The 23936-nt window shown below is 39.5% G+C and overlaps 1 long non-coding RNA gene across 6 annotated transcripts; it reads left to right on the top strand.

Annotated features, from left to right (window-relative positions):
* Nucleotides 1–19777: 19777 nt before the first annotated feature.
* On the top strand, nt 19778–23094 carry LOC110873559. Of its 6 annotated transcripts, none has more exons than XR_004863994.1 (9): nt 19778–20320; nt 20447–20510; nt 20607–20701; nt 20797–20903; nt 21015–21245; nt 21367–21410; nt 21759–21987; nt 22131–22510; nt 22599–23094. It is a non-coding gene; the product is annotated as an uncharacterized LOC110873559 (long non-coding RNA). The 6 variants fall into 6 exon arrangements; XR_004863995.1 differs by having other exon boundaries at nt 22131–22519; XR_004863993.1 differs by having other exon boundaries at nt 20607–20693; nt 22131–23094.
* Nucleotides 23095–23936: the final 842 nt, after the last annotated feature.

Below are 23936 nucleotides of genomic sequence, written 5' to 3'. Positions count from 1 at the left end.
GACATTAATTTCGTATCTCGAAACAGTTGAACTTTGTGTGAAAATTTAAGTGGATCAGTATACTGACAATCTAAGTGAATTGTTTAGAACTTAAAATGTTTAAAGCTTAACGGTGTTGGTGATTTGTCTCAGAAACTGATATGATCCTCTTACACAAACTCACAAAAATATTGTTTGTAAATATTTCTTTTCTGCATTCCTTATATTCAAAAATCCCAAAAAGATTTTAGTGTGTTTTAGCATAAATTTTGAAAAATCCAAAAAGATTTTCGGTAACTGGTGTTGAAGAGCTGATTTTGAAAATTCCAAGTGCTAAACATGACGACATGTGGTTTGGGAGAGTGTGTTTTAAAAGTTTAATCAAGTGGTCATCAGAAATTTTTGTAAAAAAAATGTTTTTGCAAGAGGTAAAAACTATACTCCTGCAAGTGGTTCATCAGAGACTAAATGTTAGATCATTTTATGATTTCTACAAGTGGTGTCTGAGTGAGTTAAAGTTTAATATTAGAAGACTTATGTTTGAGGTAGAGTTTATGCAGATAACCTGAGCTGGAAGAGAGCTAGGTCACGATCTTGGAATGGATTCTAAACCTGTGAAAGCCAGACTGCGATCCCAGCTGATTGAGAGGGGGAGTCTGAATGACAAAGAGCTAGGTTCTGATCCTGAGATTGTTGTTGCTAATGAATTTAAAGATTCAACATTTGAGGGGGAGTGTATGTTGATGCTGATGAATAGAGAAGACGTCAACATCCGAGGAAAGATTGAAAGAGAAGAGAAGTTAGAGATTGAGGATGCTTACAGCGTCAGATACTTCAAAGAGAAGCCAAAAGGCTGATAAAGACTGAAGATGCGAAGACTCGACACTGAAGACTCCGTCAACATCCGAGGGGGAGTTTGTTGGTGCATCCGTCTGTCGTCTTCGTCTTGTATCGAGTCTTTACTGTATTAGTTAAATCAGGGCACAAAAATCGAGAAAATGGGATTAGATGAGATTCCGCTTGAAATGATATTAGAACATTTCAAGCGAAATCATAAGATATGATTCCGCTCGAGTTGTTTGTTCTGATTCCGCTCGAAACAGTCATGGTGATTCCGCTTGAGACTTGTTCAAGCGGAACCCCATTGCCTATAAATAGCATAGTTGGAGCGAAATCAGGATAAGAGTTTTCCGGTTTGCAACGAAGTGCTGCCGAAGTGTCGAGTCGCTGTAATAGTCATTCAATATATACAAACGACAGTTTAAAGTGTATTACTTACTGAATTGAACTCAGTTTCTTAGTTTCCGCCTCTGAAACTGAGATAAACTCTTCTGATCGACTCATTCGGGTCTGAAAACGATCCTACCCTCCCTAGTCTCTCAGACTAAAACCTTCCCAGTTTCTCAAACTGACTACCCAGTCTCTAAGACTTAACTTCCCCAGTCTCTAAGACTAAACCTCCCTAGTCTCTAAGACTGAACCTCCCCAGTCTCTAAGACTGAACCTCCCCAGTCTCTAAGACTGAACCTCCCTAGTCTCTAAGACTGAATTATAAATATAGCCTTGAAATGTGTTTTGTGCCCTTTTGTTTGTAAAAATGTTTGTTCCCTGGATCTGGACGTTTAGTTTATGCAATGTAAACATGTTTTAAAACATTTTCGTGAGAGCCCTAATGATCGTAGTCTAGACTCGAGAAAGCATCCTAGTTCGCTATGATCGAAGCTCTGATACCAAGCTGGCACACCCTGACTTTTGCGGAAGCGTGGTTATTTGGTGTGACTTACTTAATACCATAGCATTCAATCATAACAACGCTATATGATAAAAACATGAGATGTTCATCCATTAATTAAGTTTAGAAAATACCACGACATACTTGTCTTGAAAACATCGACACCAAATTAAGCTACAAACCATAACATGTTTAAATGAGTCCACAAGGACTCGACAACATAACTTAAACAAACCCGAGCTTAGAAACATGTATCCCGTCCAGGAGTAGGATACATCCCCTAAACTCTACGACTACGGATGACATCTTTTATTTATGCGCAGCTTGAAACACATGCAACACTTGCCAGATCCACTGGTTCCCTGAAATACATGTAGTTTAAAAACATCAACAAAAGTTGAGCGAGTTCATGTGTTTGTGTAAGTATGTATAAACCTTTGTAAACAGTGTATGTATGTATGTCCCGGTATGAAAGCAAACAAGGAAAAGATCACCAATGGTTTGCAAGGCCACTGATATGTGTGACGGTGTAGGAAGACTCAAACCTAGCAAAGTTGTACCGGGCTTCCGGCTGGAAGACATAGTCACCCTATGGGCCACCCCGGTCCTCATGGGTGTGGGCTCGCTACACCCAAATAGATCTATCACTCATGCCCCTCGGTCCTGATACGAGGATTAATGGTCCCAAGTATCCGCCTACCCATTCACATGATCTATGGTTCTTTCCTAGGCTAAACATACCAATAGTATTCGTATGTAATCCTTTTGTAACATGTATTTCACCCCCGAAGTAAATAAACAAAACAGTTTAAAGAAAATGGGGACATGAACTCACATTGCGTCTTCAGTACTGGCAACCCAAATCTCCTCAGCAATCACGACTACCTACAGTGTACTAACGTCTATTAGACGAACGGGTCGTGCCTTGGCTTAGAGTTTAACGTTTTTGAGTTGCGTTTCTTATGTTTCCCAATACTATTCCAAGTTATAATTACTTGTTAAAATAATAATTAATTTAACTTTAAATTACCTTTAATTTTGGAATAATGGTTAAACAATATTTCCGGTATTAATACTTCTTAAGTATTTATTTCCGTATTTCCTTCCCAAGGATGGGGGTATTTCATACATGTATATTTGTAGTCTTGGATAATATATTTTTAAGTCTCGCTTAGAAAATATATATAACTTATTTGTCAAAAATAATGTATTCCATGAAAATATATATTTTTCCCCAAAAATCATATATCATCTAAATTTACTAGGAAAATATATTATTATCTCCCAAAAATAACATATTTTCTCCTTGTTGAAAATATGTTGTAACTTTGCAATAGTTACAAAAATCATATTTTCATTTCTTTTGTATCCATAACAAAATTTACCAAAAATATATTTATAAGAGTATTTTCCGGAATATTTTATAAGTTACATTTTATCGTTCGGTTTCACAATATCAAGTGTGTAACTTATATTTTATTCCTTGTGATTTCTGGTAATATTTTGGATTGTAAATTTCATGGTATTTGTTAAGTTATATTATTTTACCCTAAAATAATATAACTATCCCACAAAGTATACAAATATTCACACAAGCGTCTTTAGTATAAAATATATATTCTAAATATATATTTATCCATTTTTTTATTTACAAAAACCAACCTCCAATACCTGTATTTTTGTAACAAAATTTATGGCAAAGTTTATATTGAAAAACATAGTTTAAAACATACTTGTAAACACTTGTTTAGAAAATATTTTCTAAGTGTCTGTATTTTTAGAAAATTTCACCATAGTTTCCTTTGAAAATGGAGGTGTTCATGCTATTTAAGCATATCATTTTCTTTTCAAAAATCATCACACAATAATCAACAATCAACTCTAAACAATAATATACTTATCAAGTGCAAAAGCAAGGTATCTACACGAAGATCATGAACTTGAGTTTTCGTAAAAACTTGTAGCAACTTGGTAAAGCGTTTAGTGGGTTTAGTTACCCTTTAAAGTGTGTTTATCCCTTTAAAAATCTCATTCTTAAAGAAACTAGGTGTTTACAACTTGTAATCACATTTTACAAAAATGTTTATTTATAACATCTTCTTGTTTCTCTAGCATCTCTACACTTGTTTTTCCACTAAAAATAGTGTAAGTTTAAGTAAAAACCATGATCTTTCAAAAATCATATTTTGAACTTGGTTTTCTTGGAAAATCATTCATAAATCTTGGATCCATAAGGTTACTAACTCACTTTGTTTATTATTTTACAAGAAATCTCTTTATTCATCAAGTTCATGTTCATACAAGAAGATGATCATCTTATGTTGTCACAAAATCATCCTCTCACTTGCTAGATCATGTGTTTAATCACAATCTAGCAAGCTCTATGTGATGATCATCATCATATTCTCAAGTAAACATCAACAAACATCATACATATACTAAACAACATCATTTCATCTATATTTCATCACATGTTAAGCTTTTGTTCAAGATTCAAGATTATGTCTTTTAATGTTCTTGTGATATACAACATGTTACATCTTTTAATCAACTAAAATAGAAGTAAACAAGGGTTATGAGAGATCTTACTACTAGCTCTAAGCTAGGGAAGAAACAAGATGAATATGGAGTGGATAAAAGCAAACGGGTGAGGTCCTTCAAAATCTGTGAGCACCGAGCTTCCTAAAACACCTTGTTACACCTTGAGATAACCTTGGACTGCACGAACTTGAAATGAAAACAATGGTGGTGGTTGTGGCTACCTTCGGCCGAGAGGAGGGAGAGGAAGAGAGTGAGAGGTGAAGTGGTGAAGATGGTGATGCTCTAGAGTTCTTATAATCCACTAATGTTATTATCCAATGGGTTTAATGTTTCAAATAGTACAAACAAGATTTAATTAAATCCAAGAAAAGATCAAGAGAGGATTTAGGAAGATTGTGGTGATCTTGGTGGTGGGGTCCCTGTGACCGTAAATCCAAGGGGGGGGGGGGTAAATGTAAGTTTAAATGGTAACTTGTGTAATTAGTTGGAGGTTAAATGTAAAGTCTAGTGTTTTAAGTGTAGGATGTATTATGTAGTATGTTAGGGTGTTCGGGGACCATAACTAGTTCAAAAATAATAAAACAATGCTTCTAGCAATATTTTGGTGTTCCGGGTAATGTCCGTTTGTTCGGTTAGATACTGGTTCGTTAAAGTGTCAAGTTATTCCTTTTAATGATTTTTAACTACCCTTTTGTGACACTTTTAATTCCCGACACTTAGGAAAGCATACAGGACCATTTTGCCATGCTTTTGCATCTCACTAGCTTGTTAAAAAGCTGAATTTTGCTTGATTTGATTAGACGTTGAGGATAAACCGGTATTAAAAGCTCTTGTGTCCTTGGACGACCTCGGTATCTTACCAACACTATACTACGTCCACGATGGGTGCACTTGCCCATATGTGTGTTTAGTGTTAGTAAATATCGTGTTTTATAAATTTAAAACTTGGCTAAGGTGTAAAAAGGGCTTAATTATATATCTAAATTATATACACACTACACACGCATCAATAGGTGTTCAAAACATAATTATAGTTTCAAAGTGTAGCGGAAGCATAAGTATGAAGACCCAATGTATAACATAAGTTCAAATGTTTAAATGTTTTAACATGGCATCCACGATCCATGTCCCACAACGACCTGCTCCTCCCTGTGCAAGCTCCATATGTACCTAAGGTCCTGCAAGGCATGCAGCAGAGAATCAACAACTAGTTGAGCGAGTTCACATTTAATAGTTCAGTAATCGTAATAGTATAGTAAGCCTTGTGTTCGTTTCATTAAGTCATGTATCGTATTATTTCGTATCGCGGCCCTCTAGGCATGTATGCGAAGACTAGGGGAAGTTTCCCAAGTATTCTAGATTAGGTATATTGATATCGCGGCCACCCAGCATGTGTGCGAAGTTTAGTATATAGTTCGCGGCCTTCCTAGGCATGTGTGCGAAGATTAGTCATATTATCGCGGCCAACCCCGGCGTGTGTGCGAAGATCAGTTCTATAAGTATCACTAGTCTATTCGTATCTTATCAATAACCCTTCCTCACCCGAGGACCATATAACTAAGTTCCATAAGCTAGGTAAGTACGAGTAAATAATCCAAACCCATTCCCACCCTGGGAACCCCATGCCTTGGCTGTGTGAACTCACCTTGGTTTGCTCGGTATGCTAAGTATGTGCTCACAGTTAATCAATCACGTCCTAAGGTACGCACGTATACATGATCAGTTTATATCCAAGTTGTTCACGTATAGGTATAACCACAGAAGTACTAACATGTATCCAATATCATATAAGTCATGCATATCACTTAACAGCAGTTGATCAAATCCAGTTATCCTCTAACAGAGTCAAATCAGGCTACTGTGCAAAATTATATAAATCGGCGAAACACAGATTGGCGAAACACATTCTGTTTCGTCAATTGCTCTTGGCGAAACACCCCTTCTGTTTCGCCAAACACCCTTGGCGAAACACCCCTTCCGTTTCGCCAAAAATTCCGTTTCGTGCATGTCAGTTACGTCAATTACCAGTTACGCAAATAATGCAGCAAACCCTAACAGCCGTCAACATCATACGAACATCATACAGTAATCTTAATGCATAATTCATACGGTATCTATATAGCAATTCATTCATAATTATCGATTACTAATCATAACATAATCACGGTTTTAACTTTAAACGATCTAACATATGATTTAGACATTTCACGAGAGTCCGATCGCATAACCAGCCTATCAAAACCCTATACTGATTATCATCAACAAGTAATCCGATTTTTGATATACTATAATTGTAACCAATAGCATAGATCCTATTGTTGTCAAATCATTAGCCACACATGAACACAAACGTTATTCAGCATCTACCACATTGATTTCAAGCAAAACAGATAGTAAAGATTTAAATCAAACAATTACACAATGATTAGACACTAACCACGAAGAATGGAATAGCAACTAGATCGATTCGGGTTTCCGGGAACACACAATTGCCGCCAACAGGGAACAGGAAGCTCTAGGGTTTTTCTTATTTTGCCAAACGTATGAAACAGAAGTTTGCGTATGTTATTATACTCGTTTTACCGTACTGGGCCCGTAATGGGCTTCGGCGAATATGGGCTCGGCGAAACACATACGTTTCGTCGAGTAGGTTATTGACGAAACGAAACTCTGTTTCATCGAGGTGAACTTGGCGAGACACACTTGTTTCGTTGAGGAGGTTATCCAGGACTTAACTAGTTCAAGTGTTTACTAACAGGTTCACACTATATCATTAAAACATATACATATAACCATCACAATACGTTTTATCATATAGCACATAACATATCCAACAATCATAATACGTTTCATTATAACACAACGTGTATTGTTACAAGTCAAACAAGTCAACAGCTAACAGTCAAAGTCAACGTGCAATAAATGCGAAAGTGAAAGTCGGAAACTCGAGTTGTCACATTATCCCCAACTTGAAAGAAATTTCGTCCCGAAATTTAGCGTGCGATTACTGAGGAAGCTATGTAAGTTGTATCGTTCACTGGTTTTCCTGGGGTGTCACATCATCTCCCCGTTGATTTGGAATTTCGTCCCGAAATTCAGCAGTAGTAGCTTCAGCCTCAGTAGTGGTTGCATTGGTTCCGAATAACTGGGGATACTTGAGTTTCATTTGATCTTCACGCTCCCAGGTGAACTCTGGGCCGCGACGGGAGTTCCAACGAACTCGAACAAGAGGGATTCTCGTGTTCTTGAGGACCTTAACATCCTGGTCCGTGATTTCAACAGGTTCCTCGACGAACTGCAACCGCTCGTCGATAGTGAGCTCCTTCAAGGGAACTATGAGGGTCTCATCTGACAGGCACTTCTTCAGATTCGACACGTGAAAAACATTGTGAACTGCACCGAGTTCAGCTGGTAAGTTTAGTCTGTAGGCCACTTTGCCTATTCTTTCTGCAATTTCGAATGGTCCGACATACCGCGGATTGAGTTTGCCTCGTTTGCCAAAACGAACCACACCCTTCCAGGGTGAGACTTTAAGTAAAACCCGGTCCCCGACCTGAAATTCCAATGGCTTCCTACGCTTATCCGCGTAGCTTTTCTGACGGTCGCGAGCTGCCGCCATACGTTGCCTTATCTGTGCAATCTTTTCCGTGGTGTCCACTATAAGTTCTGGACCCGTGATCTGACTATCCCCCACCTCTGCCCAACAGAGAGGTGACCGGCATTTACGCCCGTACAATGCCTCGAATGGAGCGGCTTGTATGCTGGTGTGATAACTGTTGTTGTATGAGAACTCCACCAAAGGGAGATGTTTTTCCCAGCTATTGCCGAAATCGATGACACATGCCCGAAGCATGTCTTCTAGAGTTTGAATCGTGCGCTCAGACTGCCCATCCGTCTGAGGGTGATAAGCCGTGCTCATATCTAACCGAGAGCCAAACGCCTTATGCATTGCTTGCCATAGTTCTGATGTGAATCGTGCATCGCGATCCGAAATGATTGATGTGGGCACCCCGTGCCTTGAGACTACTTCCTTCAAGTATATGTCTGCTAGTGTGGAGAACTTATCAGTTTCTTTGATTGCCAGGAAATGAGCCGACTTGGTGAGTCGATCCACGATCACCCAAATAGTATCGTTCCCACGCTGGGATCTAGGTAGGCTTGTAACAAAATCCATGGAAATTTCCTCCCATTTCCATTGTGGTATCTTTGGTTGCTGAAGTAAGCCTGCTGGTTTCTGATACTCTGCCTTGACTCTTGCACAGGTCAAGCACTTGCTGACATAGGTAGCGATGTGGGCCTTCATGCTAGGCCACCAATAAGTAGTTCTGATGTCGTGGTACATCTTATCCGACCCTGGATGTACCGAGTAGCGAGACTTGTGAGCTTCATCCATTACCAGCTCGCGTAAGTCTCCAAAAAGTGGGACCCAAATATGCCCTGTTACATAGTAGGCGCCGTCTTCTTTCTGTTCCAATCGTTGCCTTGAGCCACGTAAGGCTTCAGCCCTTACGTTTTCTGGTTTCAATGCTTCTACCTGAGCATCTCGTATCTGTGCAGGAAGACTAGACTGAATGGTGAGCTGCAATGCTCGTACGCGCTTAGGTGTAGTGTCTTTCCGACTGAGGGCGTCAGCCACAACATTGGCTTTGCCTGTATAGTACTTGATAGCGCATTCGTAATCGTTCAAAAGTTCGACCCATCTTTGTTGACGCATGTTCAAATCCTTTTGCTTAAGGATATGCTCGAGACTCCTGTGATCGGTGTAAATAGTGCACTTGGTACCGTACAGGTAGTGTCGCCATATCTTAAGTGCAAAGACAACAGCTCCCAGCTCTAAATCGTGCGTCGTGTAGTTTCGTTCATGAGCCTTGAGTTGACGAGAAGCGTAGGCAATAACTTTATCCCGTTGCATCAATACACACCCAAGACCCTGTATCGACGCGTCACAATAAACCACAAAATCATCCGTGCCCTCTGGCAATGAGAGAATAGGGGCGCTGCAAAGCCTATCCTTTAAGTACTGGAAAGCGGTTTCCTGGGGATCTCCCCAACGGTAGGTGACACCCTTCTGTGTCAGTAGTGTAAGCGGCTGTGCAATATTTGAGAAATCTTTGATAAACCGTCTGTAGTAACCCGCCAAACCCAAGAATTGGCGTATTTCCGTTGGTGTACGCGGTGCAGGCCAGTTCCTGATCGAATCTACCTTGGATGGATCAACATGAATCCCATCCTTGTTTACCACATGGCCTAGGAAGTGGACTTCACGAAGCCAGAAGTCGCATTTTGAAAACTTGGCGTACAGTTGCTCCTTTCGAAGAAGTTCTAAGATAAGACGCAGGTGTTGTTCGTGTTCCTCCTGGCTCTTGGAGTAGATCAGAATGTCGTCGATGAAGACAATCACAAACTTGTCTAAGTACGGCTTGCACACCCTGTTCATCAGATCCATGAATACTGCGGGCGCGTTCGTTAACCCGAATGGCATGACAAGAAACTCGTAGTGACCGTAGCGAGTTCTGAAAGCTGTTTTGGAGACGTCCTCATCCCGGACTCTCAGCTGATGATACCCTGACCTCAAGTCTATCTTGGAGTAGTAACTCGACCCTTGCAACTGGTCGAACAAGTCGTCAATACGTGGAAGAGGATAACGGTTCTTCACCGTCACCTTGTTGAGTTCCCGGTAGTCTATGCACATCCTGAAGGTACCGTCCTTCTTTTTCACGAATAACACTGGAGCTCCCCAAGGCGAAGAGCTTGGACGAATAAAACCCTTTTCCAAGAGCTCTTGCAGCTGCTTTGATAGTTCTTCCAGTTCAGTTGGAGCTAAACGATACGGTGCTCGAGCTATGGGTGCTGCTCCCGGAGCGAGCTCGATTTGAAATTCGACCTGGCGATGAGGCGGTAGTCCATGTAAGTCTTCAGGAAACACCTGAGGAAAGTCACGTACAACTGGAATATCCTCCAATTTCTTTTCCTTCGCGGATGCATCAGTAACGAGTGCCAAAATAGCGGTGTGCCCTTTTTGTAAATATTTCTGAGCCTTCAAGAAAGAGATGATGCCAACCACCGCACCACTCTTGTCGCCTTGAACTTCGAGAGGTTCCTTGCCAGAGGCGGTGAGGCGGTAGTCCATGTAAGTCTTCAGGAAACACCTGAGGAAAGTCACGTACAACTAGAATATCCTCCAATTTCTTTTCCTTCGTGGATGCATCAGTAACGAGTGCCAAAATAGCGGTGTGCCCTTTTTGTAAATATTTCTGAGCCTTCAAGAAAGAGATGATGCCAACCACCGCACCACTCTTGTCGCCTTGAACTTCGAGAGGTTCCTTGCCAGAACGAGGAATGCGAACTATCTTTTCCTTGCATAAGATCTCTGCATGATGTTGAGATAATCAATCCATACCAATAACGATGTCGAAGCTTCCCAAGACTACGGGAATAAGATCGATGGAGAACGCTTGACCGGCTAAGACAATACTACAACCCCTGACTACATGCATGGCTTCTAGACTCTTACCATTAGCTAACTCTACTACATGTTTGGTGGGTAAGAGTGTTGGTGCACGTTTTAACAATTTCCTCACTTTCAAAGATATATAACTTGTATCCACACCCGAATCAAACAAAACAGTAACATAAATATCGTCGAGAAGAAACTTACCCATAACTACATTGGGATCATTCCTTGCGTCGCCCTGACCCAGCACGAAAGCACGACCCCGAGCTTCGTTGCCATTGTTGTTGTTGTTGTTGTTGTTTCCCCCATTGTTGTTGTTCCCATTGCCCTGGTGATTGTTGTTGTTGCGATTCTGGTTCTGGTTCAATTGAGGGCAATCACGGTTGAAATGACCTTCAGCCCCACACTGGAAACATCCCCGATTTCCTCGCTGTCGCTGTTGCTGCTGGTTCTGTGGAGCTGGTGGTGGGAGTTGCTGATTCTGGTTCGCAGGTCGTGCACTCCTGCAGTCTTTAGCTTCATGCCCTAACTTGAGATATCTCTGACAACGTTCCTTGCAACACCGTCCACTGTGGTGTCTGTTGCACCTATTGCATAGTGGGTGAAATCCCCGATATCCACCCTGCCCCTGACTACCTGATGATTGCTGACTCGGATTCTGGTAGTCATTTGTCTTGCACTGCTGTGCTTGAGACTGAACAGAAACTGATCCCTTGCTGGAATCCCCATCCCACTTTCTTTTGTTATCGCTGGGTGTAGCAGAAGTAGCAGCTGGAGTGGTAGCACTGATGCGTTTGGGCAGCTTGTTCTGTTCCACTGCTTGACCGGTGAGGCAATGAGCAAGACGCTGGATGTCTTGGATATTGTCGAGGTTAGCCGATGTCACATGGCTCTGAATCTCGAATGCTAGACCCTTGAGGTATAACTAGATGCGCTTGATTGGAGGGTCTACCATGGTTGGACACAAGATGGCTAGTTCGTTCGACCGTTTCGTATAAGCTTCAATTTCTGACCCCGTCATTTTCAAATGATAAAGCTCCACTTCCAACTTGTGGATATCGTCGCGTGTACAGTATTCCCTTTTGATCAGTTCTTTGAATTCGTTCCAAGGGGTGGCGTTAGCAGCTGCCAGCCCTAGAATCTGAACTTGCGCGTTCCACCAGGTTAGCGCAATCCCTTCCAACGTGCCAGTGGCGTACTTGACCCTGCGAGCCTCAGGGCATTCACACATCTCGAATACTAACTCGAGCTTCTCAAACCAATGGAGTAGTCCCACTGCTCCTTCCGTGCCACTGAACGTGCTTGGACGACAGTCCATGAAGTTCTTGAATGTGCAGACAGGTTGTTGAGCGTGTTGACCTATTGTGCATAGAATAGGACAATATTAAATACAAGAGTTGATTCAGGAATGTAGGATTAAAGATCCTAGTGTGTATCCCATCCGCAGGGCATACTACCTGCTTGTGCAGCTGCAAGTGCCGCAGCTACTTGTTCAGCAATGAGAGCCGTCAACTGGGCTTGAGTCATGTTCACACGTCCAGACATGATCTTCATAGTAAAAGTAGAATAAGTGAGTATGGTTCGCGAGTAGTGCGATGACAGAAGAGTGTAAGCACATAGGTATTCTCATGTAATGACATATAGTAGGCAATCTAATCTAAGCATACTACGAGCAAATTTCTATGTGGTTCTAACAAGCAGGTAATAAACATAAACCTTATTACCTAGGATGTCGATTCTTGCACTTGGAGCGAAGCGTCGTTGTGGATCGTTGAGAGCACTGTTCTAGTTATAGTCTGGTTTTAATAAAAACATTTTTCCCATATTAAAACCAAGTTCTCTATAACCAATGGCTCTGATACCAATCTGTCACACCCCTAAAATCCACCCGCGGAGTACCACCGCTTGGAGGCGTGACATGACCAGGATCAAGCCACCAATCATATCGAACATGTAATTAATATATCGTAAAAGTAAATGCAAACCAATCATTCAATACGATAGGTGATGTGTGTAAAATGCAACATATAAATGACATCAATTAAGGCATAAAACTAACCCTTTTTAAGTACTAATGTTGGAAAAAGAGTGTTTTTGTCTTCCTTTTGTATTTTCAGGATGAAATGAGCTCAAATTCACAAAAGAAGCAAAAAGACAGCTAATTCTAACAATACAAGAAAAGGAATAAAAGTAGACTGCCCGAACCCTCAACGGCATCTTCCCAAGCAAAGAAGAGAAAACAGAAGCCTGAACACGCCCCGTGCTCAGCCAGCACGGGGCCGTGCCCAAGAAGCAGCAGAAAAGACAAACCTGTAGAAGCTTCTATTGCCCACCACGGGGCCGTGTCCAGTGAGCACGGGGGCGTGGCGAAAGTACAGCAGGCGCATTAATTGTAATTGCGAATTACAATTAATGAAGAGAGATAGTGTCAGACGGGCACGGGGACGTGTCCAGCGAACACGGGGCCGTGCCCAGCCTTCTGTTCAGCCTATAAATAGGAGTGCTTGGTTTCATTCCAACTCATCCCTTGGCACACCACCTCTCTCACACTTCATCCACCACCCACCACCACCATAACACCATTATCCACCACCATCATCCATTGTCCATCGTAGAGTGTGTGAGTCGTCTCGGGATCCAAGATTGATCGTAAGAGTTCTTGACAATCAAGGCCATGTTTGCCTAAGTCTCTTACATCACTTGGTGAAGACAAGTGTTTAGTATAATACTTTTTATTTTTAATCTTTTGCACTTTTTATTTGGTTTTGTATTAATGACTTTAATAACTAGTTACTTATGTTGAAGGTGATCTTTCATTATCGTTTGTCCGTGGTGTCTTGGCATTATTTTACTGTCTATATAAAATAAAAGATTTTCACCATTCATATCTCCACGGTCTATATGGAGGTATGTTGGCTACCTGGTCGGGGGTTAAGGGAACGGTTTGGTAAGGGTCTTGCCCTTGTTCAGCGTTTAGAGGTCCTGCAAGGGACCTGGGTCAAATTTAGTAGGATCTCCTTCAATGCCCATAGGTATTGGATGGCGGGGATCCAAACTCTTTGACCCCCTCATAAGTTAACTACTATTAATACTATAACCCGGCTATTTAGGACTGTATCCCTGCTGACTCAGACTACTTAGTCGAGGGTAACGTCACCGCCAAAAGCGGGGCCTACCATAATTTGCATTAATAACTTAATTCATTATCTTCCAATAATCCAACCTTTTAGGATTGTATCCTTGCTGACTCAAACTACTGGGTTGAGGGTAACGTCGCCTTCAAAAGAGGGGCCTACTACAATAACTAAGATAATCTCTTAAACAAGTGCAAAAATGCGAAAATAATCAAAGGTTATACTAATACACGAGTCGGATCCAAGTGATTCATCTTGTCTATCTGTTTTTTGTTTTATTTTTATTTTTCAGCATTTAGTTAGTTTTTATATTCTTAGTTTAAAAACATTTTTCTAACTTTTTGATTTGATTAGACGTTGAGGATAAACCGGTATTAAAAGCTCTTGTGTCCTTGGACGACCTCGGTATCTTACCAACACTATACTACTTCCACGATGGGTGCACTTGCCCATATGTGTGTTTAGTGTTAGTAAATATCGTGTTTTATAAATTTAAAACTTGGCTAAAGGTGTAAAAAGGGCTTAATTATATATCTAAATTATATACACACTACACACGCATCAATAGGTGTTCAAAACATAATTATAGTTTCAAAGTGTAGCGGAAGCATAAGTATGAAGACCCAATGTATAACATAAGTTCAAATGTTTAAATGTTTTAACATGGCATCCACGATCCATGTCCCACAACGACCTGCTCCTCCCTGTGCAAGCTCCATATGTACCTAAGGTCCTGCAAGGCATGCAGCAGAGAATCAACAACTAGTTGAGCGAGTTCACATTTAATAGTTCAGTAATCGTAATAGTATAGTAAGCCTTGTGTTCGTTTCATTAAGTCATGTATCGTATTATTTCGTATCGCGGCCCTCTAGGCATGTATGCGAAGACTAGGGGAAGTTTCCCAAGTATTCTAGACTAGGTATATTGATATCGCGGCCACCCGGCATGTGTGCGAAGTTTAGTATATAGTTCGCGGCTTTCCTAGGCGTGTGTGCGAAGATTAGTCATATTATCGCGGCCAACCCCGGCGTGTGTGCGAAGATCAGTTCTATAAGTATCACTAGTCTTGTCGTATCTTATCAATAACCCTTCCTCACCCGAGGACCATATAACTAAGTTCCATAAGCTAGGTAAGTACGAGTAAATAATCCAAACCCATTCCCACCCTGGGAACCCCATGCCTTGGCTGTGTGAACTCACCTTGGTTTGCTCGGTATGCTAAGTATGTGCTCACAGTTAATCAATCACGTCCTAAGGTACGCACGTATACATGATCAGTTTATATCCAAGTTGTTCACGTATAGGTATAACCACAGAAGTACTAACATGTATCCAATATAATATAAGTCATGCATATCACTTAACAGTAGTTAATCAAATCCAGTTATCCTCTAACAGAGTCAAATCAGGCTACTGTGCAAAATTATATAAATCGGCGAAACACAGATTGGCGAAACACATTCTGTTTCGTCAATTGCTCTTGGCGAAACACCCCTTCTGTTTCGCCAAACACCCTTGGCGAAACACCCGTTCCATTTCACCAAAAATTCCGTTTCGTGCATGTCAGTTACGTCAATTACCAGTTACGCAAATAATGCAGCAAACCCTAACAGCCGTCAACATCATACGAACATCATACAGTAATGTCACACCCCCAAAATCCACACGCGGAGTATCATCACTTGGGAGCGTGACTGACCAGGATCAAGCCACCAATCATATCGAACATGTAATTAATATCAAGTAAAATAAATGTAAACCAATCATTCAATACGATAGGTGTTCCAAACATAATCATAGTTTCAAAGTGTAGCGGAAGCATAAGTATGAAAACCCAAAGTGTATCATAAGTTCAAATGTTTAAATGTTTTAACATGGCATCCATGATCCATGCTCCACAACGACCTGCTCCTCCCTGTGCAAGCTCCATGTATCTAACGACCTGCAAGGCATGTAACAAAGGATCAACAACTAGTTGAGCGAGTTCACAGTATATAGTTCGGTATTTGAAATAGTATATTAAGCATTGTATTCGTTCATTAAGTCATGTATCGCAATAGTTCGTATCGCAACCCTCTAGGCATGTATGCGAAGATTAGGGAAAGTTCTCAAGTATTCTAGACTAGGTATGTTCGTATCGCGGCCACCCGGCACCTGTGCGAAGTTTTAGTGTATAGTTCGCAGCCTTCCTAGGCATGTGTGCGAAGATTAGTCATATTATCGCAGCCAACCCTGGCATGTGTGCGAAGATCAGTCATATTATCGCAGCCAACCCTGGCGTGTGTGCGAAGATCAGTTCTATAAGCATCACTAGTCTAGCAGTATCTTAACCAATCACCTTCCTCACCCGAGGATCATATCACTACGTTCCATTATCTAGAGAAGTACAAATGAATAAATCAATCCCATTCCCACCCTGGGAACCCCATGCCTTGGCTGTGTGAACTCACCTTGGTTTGCTCGGTATGTTATTGCTTCTAGGGTTTATTAATCGTCTAAGTCCGTTACACACGACCTAGGATATATTACACATGATACGATATAAGTGCTTGCATCCAATTAGGGTTTGCAAGTTATTGGAAATCAAGCAACGGTGTTTTGTGTGCTTATTGTGTACAGCATGATATCACATAGACCGATTCATACACGCAAGATCATACAGTTGTATTCAGTATCATACGATTATATATAGAATCATACGTCACGTAAACAATTAATCGTTCACGTAATTCATGCGTCGTGTCCTTGATTACACCGTTTAATCTAACGTGGATGTTAGCCTAATTGCCACCGTTATCATACTTAACATATTGACATCGTTAACAGGTTTAACAGAGTTTGTGGCTTAACACAGTAGCATACACATCTTAACAACTTCAGCATTTAATAACACACATTCAGGGTTTCATATTAAACATACACATCAGACAGGGCCTTGCCCTTCATAAAACTCAGACAAGTGTGGGGGGGGGGGTTCCCCTGTTTAAAAGTCAGACTAGAGGGGTTTGGGGATTAAAAGTCGGACAACGTGGGGGTTACAAAGGTCGGACATGGGGTTGGGATTAAAACTCGGACTCCCCATGTCTTCTTGTCAAACTCGGACCACATGTCCTCACCCCTAAACTCGGACCACAATCAATAGCTTAAGAAACTCGGACCTACTAGCAACATATTAAAACTCAGACAAGGCTTTGAGCCTTTAGAACTCGGACATCATGCTATGAAACTCGGACCCCCCTTATCTAGGGTTAAACATCGGACTAAACATCACCCACACAAAACTCGGACAAACATGTTATGTGCATGAACATCGGACATTACTTGTGATAAAGAACTCGGACTCTTTAGGTTGTTTAAAAGTCGGATAGAGTGTTTAACTTACAAAAGTCGGATCCTTGTTAACCTCTTTAAAATTCGGACAATGTATGATAACATAAAACTCAGACAAACAATCATATTAAAAAGTCGGACATGATCACCATAACAAAACTCAGACAATTCACGTTTAATAAAACTCTGACTAACAAAAGTCATACGTTCTTTGCAATTGGAGCAGTTACATTTCTTTGTTCAACAGTTTCGTTCATTGCTCTAAAAACCCTAATTCGTACATTACATGGCAGAAATCAATCCAACAATCAACATCTTCATACAAACAAACGATTTCACGACTAGTCATCATTATAACACAATAATCAAGAATCAATCAAAGCACAGAACCATCACATGCAAGCTAGGGTTTACAAGTCTCACAATAATCAAGAATTGATACAATTAGACTATCAATTAGGGTTTACAAGTATTACAATAACCATTAAACAATTACCTTGAATGATTCTAGAGAGAATGTGGAAACAAAAGTGATGAATGTCTTGCCAATGATGATGGTGATGATTGCTAGAGAATGTGAAGTACGTGCTTTGGTTTCTTGTGAAAATGATTAGTGAACAAGGGATTAGGGTTAAGTATAGCTTAAGTTTCACTAATTACCCTCTACCTCCCTAAGTATCATATTTTACACATGTACACCATCTCATAACAATTTCATAGTTTCACCACCAAGTTCATATATTTACCAAGTCTTTCACAATTAACAAACAACCATGCACAATCACATAATACGATTCATTGCATCAAAACGTATATAATTCCATAGCAATTAATTGTGCAAATAATCAACTAAACAATACAAGAGCGTGCAATAAATGCGAAATAGAAATCTTGGAAATTCGAGTTGTCACAAGTAATCTTAATGCATAATTCATACGGTATCTATATAGCAATTCATTCATAATTATCGATTACTAATCATAACATAATCACGGTTTTAACTTTAAACGATCTAACATATGATTTAGACATTTCACGAGAGTCCGATCGCATAACCAGCCTATCAAAACCCTATACTGATTATCATCAACAAGTAATCCGATTTTTGATATACTATAATTGTAACCAATAGCATAGATCCTATTGTTGTCAAATCATTAGCCACACATGAACACAAACGTTATTCAGCATCTACCACATTGATTTCAAGCAAAACAGATAGTAAAGATTTAAATCAAACAATTACACAATGATTAGACACTAACCACGAAGAATGGAATAACAACTAGATCAATTCGGGTTTCCGGGAACACACAATTGCCGCCAACAGGGAACAGGAAGCTCTAGGGTTTTTCTTATTTTTGCCAAACGTATGAAACAGAAGTTTGCGTATGTTATTATACTCGTTTTACCGTACTGGGCCCGTAATGGGCTTCGACGAATATGGGCTCGGCGAAACACATACGTTTCGTCGAGTAGGTTATTGACGAAACGAAACTCTGTTTCGTCGAGGTGAACTTGGCGAGACACACTTGTTTCGTTGAGGAGGTTATCCAGGACTTAACTAGTTCAAGTGTTTACTAACAGGTTCACACTATATCATTAACACATATACATATAACCATCACAATACGTTTTATCATATAACACATAACATATCCAACAATCATAATATGTTTCATTATAACACAACGTGTATTGTTACAAGTCAAACAAGTCAACATCTAACAGTCAAAGTCAACGTGCAATAAATGCGCAAGTGAAAGTCGGAAACTCGAGTTGTCACATTATCCCCAACTTGAAAGAAATTTCGTCCCGAAATTTAGCGTGCGATTACTGAGGAAGCTATGTAAGTTGTATCGTTCATTGGTTTTCCTGGGGTGTCACATTTATGGTCCTTACTTTCCTACACACCATACTAGTGTAGTACCTTGTCTCTGGCCCATACTGGGTCTCAAAACACTGTCTGTCTAGGTACTGACATTGTCAGCATGTTTCTGAGTTATCCGCTAATTGTGTTAACTGTGCTTTGTGCATCGTTTATATCACTAAAGTCTGTATGTGATAAATGAAGTGACAATATGTAATGTGATGCACATGTATGTATGATACAGAAATCAAATAGCAGTTTAAGTCAATAGTTGTAATTAAGCACAGTCATTAAGCATTAATCATTATTAATTAATTGTACGGATACTTGTAATTAGGAGGGTTGTCACATAAAAAAGATAATACCTAATTTAAATAGTATTTACAAAAAATGTATATAGTAAAAGTAGCACTTTAGAAAAGCGTAACCTAACCGACATGCCTTAAATAGTGATTTTGTTTGGGTATTAATATTGTTGTTTTTATTACTATGTAAATATGTAGTGGTTATATACTTAAGTTGTTAAATTAGATAATACTTTATTTAAAAATATTTGGATCTATAGATAGTCAATGTAAATTTAAATGTTAATTAATTCTACAAATATAATTTTTACTTATCTATACTATTATAAAAAAGAGAAGTGATGTACCAAATTGTAATTTTACTACAAGTTATCAAGCAACATTTACAAAGGAATGCAAGCCATTTTAAAGGAATATATAGAGAAAGTCCACAGAAATTTTAAGACGCGATAGGGTTAAAACAGGATTTCATCCACCGAGTTTTGGGAAACCCTGAATTTATGTCGCGAAGTTTCATCTGCATCGGCGTATATCTTCCTCTCAAAACCCCTCAACCGCAAAACTAAAACAAGTGAGAAATCAATCGCCACTCCATTTGATATTTTGATCTAATCCATTTATTGACTGAAGAATACGGAGAGTGGGGAGCAGACACCAGTTTTGGAGGTCATTCAATCATTCAAATCAATAAGCATAATCTAAACTTGGTAATTTGTTTGGCCGATCATGGAGCGGTGAGGGTTTAATCGGAGCACCAAAGTCCATCGGGTCAAGGGTTTCTACCATGATATGACGAAAGGTCAGTGATGATGTTGTTTGGGGCGATAGCAGTGGTAGGTAGTGGAAAAATCGAAGCCTCAACAGTGGCGGCTTTAGGGTTCCTTCATGAGTCAGTCGGGGGCGGTTAGGATTCCGGCAGAGGAATCCTCAGATGGTGAAGTTGAGGTTTGGTAGTGACTATGGTGGTGATTACAGGTAGTCAGGAATGTAAGAAAAGTTGTTCTGTTGTTAAAACTGCTAAAATTGCTTGATTCTCTTATTGATTTTTGATTACGAACTTGTTTTTTTTTATCTAATGAGGCCTTTGAATTGATATCATAGTTCTATTAATATGATATATTTGCTCCGCTGCGCTGCTGCTTGCTCCGCTGCTCGGTCTCACAAGGTATGCACAAATTAGGTTAAAATTTGTGGGTGTTTCAATCTTTTTATCATTCTTGTGGGTGTTTAAATGCTTAATGTTTATGATTTATGTATACAGAGGCTCATATGTTTTGGTGGTGCTACAAAACTCCTTACAGAACTCAAGATCCCAACAATCCTTGGCCTGTAATTCTTTGGTTGCAAGGTAAACCTGTAAGTACAAGCATGTTTTTTTTTTGTTTTTGTTTTTTGAGATACTTGTAATGTGTGTGATTGCTCATCACTGTGTGTTTTTCACACAAATGCAGGGTGCTTCAGGGGTTGGAACTGGAAATTTTGAAGAAGTGGGCCCATTGGACTCTTTCTTAAAGCCAAGAAACTGTACATGGTCGACAAAAGCAGATCTGTTGTTGTGGTATGCAAGTTCAACTTTTTATAGTAAAAAAGTAGATTTTTTTTAAACTTTTATAATTTTTTTTTTGTTGAATTCTGTTCATATGATTTGGTAATTTTGGTGGGAATTTAGGATAATCCAGTTGGGACTGGATACAGTTTCGTAGAAGACGAAAAGTTGTTGGTGAAAACTGATGAAGAGATTTGACCACATTGTTGATTGAAATCTTTAATAGAAATGAAACTCTTTAAAAGAGTCCTCTTTATATAGTGGCAGAGTGTTATGGTGGCAAATTTGCAGTCACTCTTGGACTATCTGCTATTAAAGCTATTGAATATAAAAAGTTAAAGCTCATTTTTGGAGGTATGGACATCATATCAATTCGAAAGTTCCCGAAAAAGATTACTTTGTAGCAAAAAGCTAAGCACATTGATTCGAAAAAATCAGCACTCGATTTTGATTTGGTTTTATGGTTTATGTTCAGGAATTGCTTTAGGAGATACCTGGATCTTGCCCGAAGACTTTGTGGTAATTTTACTTGATCTCTTAGCTTTAGAAAGGATTAATTTGATTATAAAGTAGCATACTTTGCTCTAATTAATCAATGTTTATGATATTTTCAGGTCAGGTTGAATTGATCTGTAAACACTATATTGTCCATCTTTTATATTTTTTAGTAAATGACTAATGTGTTAATTATGAAGTTACTATTTATGGTAACAATCAAAATTTTTGAATAAAAACAAATTATGAAGTTACTAAATATGCACATTTATAAGTAATCGGGTCGAAGTTGTCGCCTCTAGCTCTAGCACTGTTTTCGATATTGCTAATTACCCCTTTAGCTAAAACCATTATGTTTTTTTTTTTTCACAGAGCTTCGTGCACTTGAATTGCAAACGTGGCATTTTAGTCTACGACAGATCAAAAGTGCAACTTATAACATTGAATTCTGCTAATAAGATTGGCGAAGGGGCTTTGTTTACTTTTGTAACTGATATTTCTGTATTCAGCACCATGGAATACTCCTGCTGCTTCCATGATTACATCTAGGAAGGTGGTATACTCACACTTCATCTTTAGGTTTGACTTCAACGACTGGAAGGTACATACATTACTTTTAGTTTAAATACATTAGTTCTTCTTGTATGTACAGCTGTTGGCCACATGTATATGATCACAGAAGAATAACAAATGTAAAACAATGGTATAAATGTACTATAATCTATTGTGATGTTGAAACTGCAGATGGTGTCGAAATTAGTGGCTGAAGATTCCGAGCTGATCTTGGTTAGGAGACATATTTTACGTACTAAGATTACTAGCATAGTTTGGTTCTATGTTGTTTTTTTTTGTTTAACATCCTCAAAGCCTGTTTTGGTTATCGTATTTGTTAAGTAGTTGCTCGATGAAATGTGTCATCCACGTTTGCCGCAGCCCCCAAAGCTGGGTTGGATTTTAGATCGCCACGACTGCATAGAAATAAGAGATAATCTGTGTAGGAAGCATCGTAGACGAGCCCAGGATCAGCTGCTTTTTCTGATCTGAAATGGCCCAACCCGTATTGAAATCGATCTGCCTTGTTGCCTGATGCGTCGGTTATTTGTGTCCCAACGTTAACGGAGCAGGTTTAACTTGTAATACAGTTTTCCCCGGATAATTATACGCTGTTCGGGTTTTGAAGAATTTTTATTGCATCATCTGATGTAACTGCAGTTGCTGGAAGAACATGAGCGTCTACGGTTAACTCAGCTCTATTGGCCAGGCTGTTGCCTAAAATGTAACCTATCCCACCAGCCCGTTTCACTTCCATCCCTTTACCGGCCAGCAAACTTTGTAGATGGCCAGGCGGGCCATTGGTGCACCACCAAAAGCGGTCCCACGGGAAAATCCACCAAGGGATGACGCGTTGGGTACACCTCGGCCTCCCCCCGTTGATGCCTTGTGGGTCCCATGCCCGTCCATGTCACGAGGGGACGGGCTATTAGTGGTGGTGTTTAGAGGCCCGTATCATGCTTCATAACCTTTGAGATAGCACGGGGCCCCTATCAGTTTTCTGTCATAACACATAGTTATCATAAGATTCACGTTTACAATATTTCATATGTTATTCAAATTTTTTATTCAAAGTCAAACATGAATTATTTGATAATATTTCAATTATTTGGTTGATAATTGCTTATTGTAATTTTATTTGACCATTTGTTTGCCATCCTACGTACAGATAACATAATTTTTATATATGTACATTGGGCATTTAATCATGAAATATATGTGGAATTAACTTAAGGTTTTAATCTCAGTTTGCCCAGATGCTTTTTTTTTTTTTTCATTTTTGTTTATTCATTTCACTTGGCTATGATTTGAAGGGAACAAGGTGGAGAAGCTTTGGGATCTTTCAAACATTACTGTGAATAAGCAAGCTGTGCTTGGTGACAATACATGTACTTAAGTAATGCTCACAGCGTATTATAGGATAAGCTGAATGAGGTTGGATGACAATGTAAAATTTAAGAAAGAAAACATGTAAAATAGGTCAAATAAACAGATAGATAGATGGGGTTCGATGGATTCGGCGGTCAAGCAAGTTAGAAATGAGATGGACGGATGGTCAGTTCCAAACACGGGTCTGAAACGTTACTCGATCATGCCCATAATTTTGGCAGATCAACTAAGGAGAAATAAGTCATCTATGCTATGTTTCTACTGACTTTCTGTAGTCAGCATAGAAATAATAACGGGATGACCCACTTAGATACTAATGTGTTGGAAGAGTTAAGGAGCACTCATACGGTTGGATGGTGTATAGGGCCAAATGCCCCTGGCTTTGGAAAATTGGACCAGCTTTGAGTCTGTAGTGTCTAATTAACTTTGTGTATTGGTTTTGCTTTGTTTGGGGTCTATTGAAATGGCTTAGCTGCTTCCTAAGTTTTGTCTTTGTTTGGTTAATAAAGTTTCTCCTTTTGCTGGGCAAAAAAAAATTGAATGTATAACTTATAGTTTTGAGATATAATATTATATATAATAAAAAATTGGGGTGCTAACCTACACTAC

The sequence above is a fragment of the Helianthus annuus genome, chromosome 8 (assembly GCF_002127325.2).
Source record: "Helianthus annuus cultivar XRQ/B chromosome 8, HanXRQr2.0-SUNRISE, whole genome shotgun sequence".
NCBI classification, from domain to species: domain Eukaryota; kingdom Viridiplantae; phylum Streptophyta; class Magnoliopsida; order Asterales; family Asteraceae; genus Helianthus; species Helianthus annuus.
Note: the sequence above shows the minus strand (reverse complement) of the source record. Positions and strands in the feature narration are given on the sequence as shown.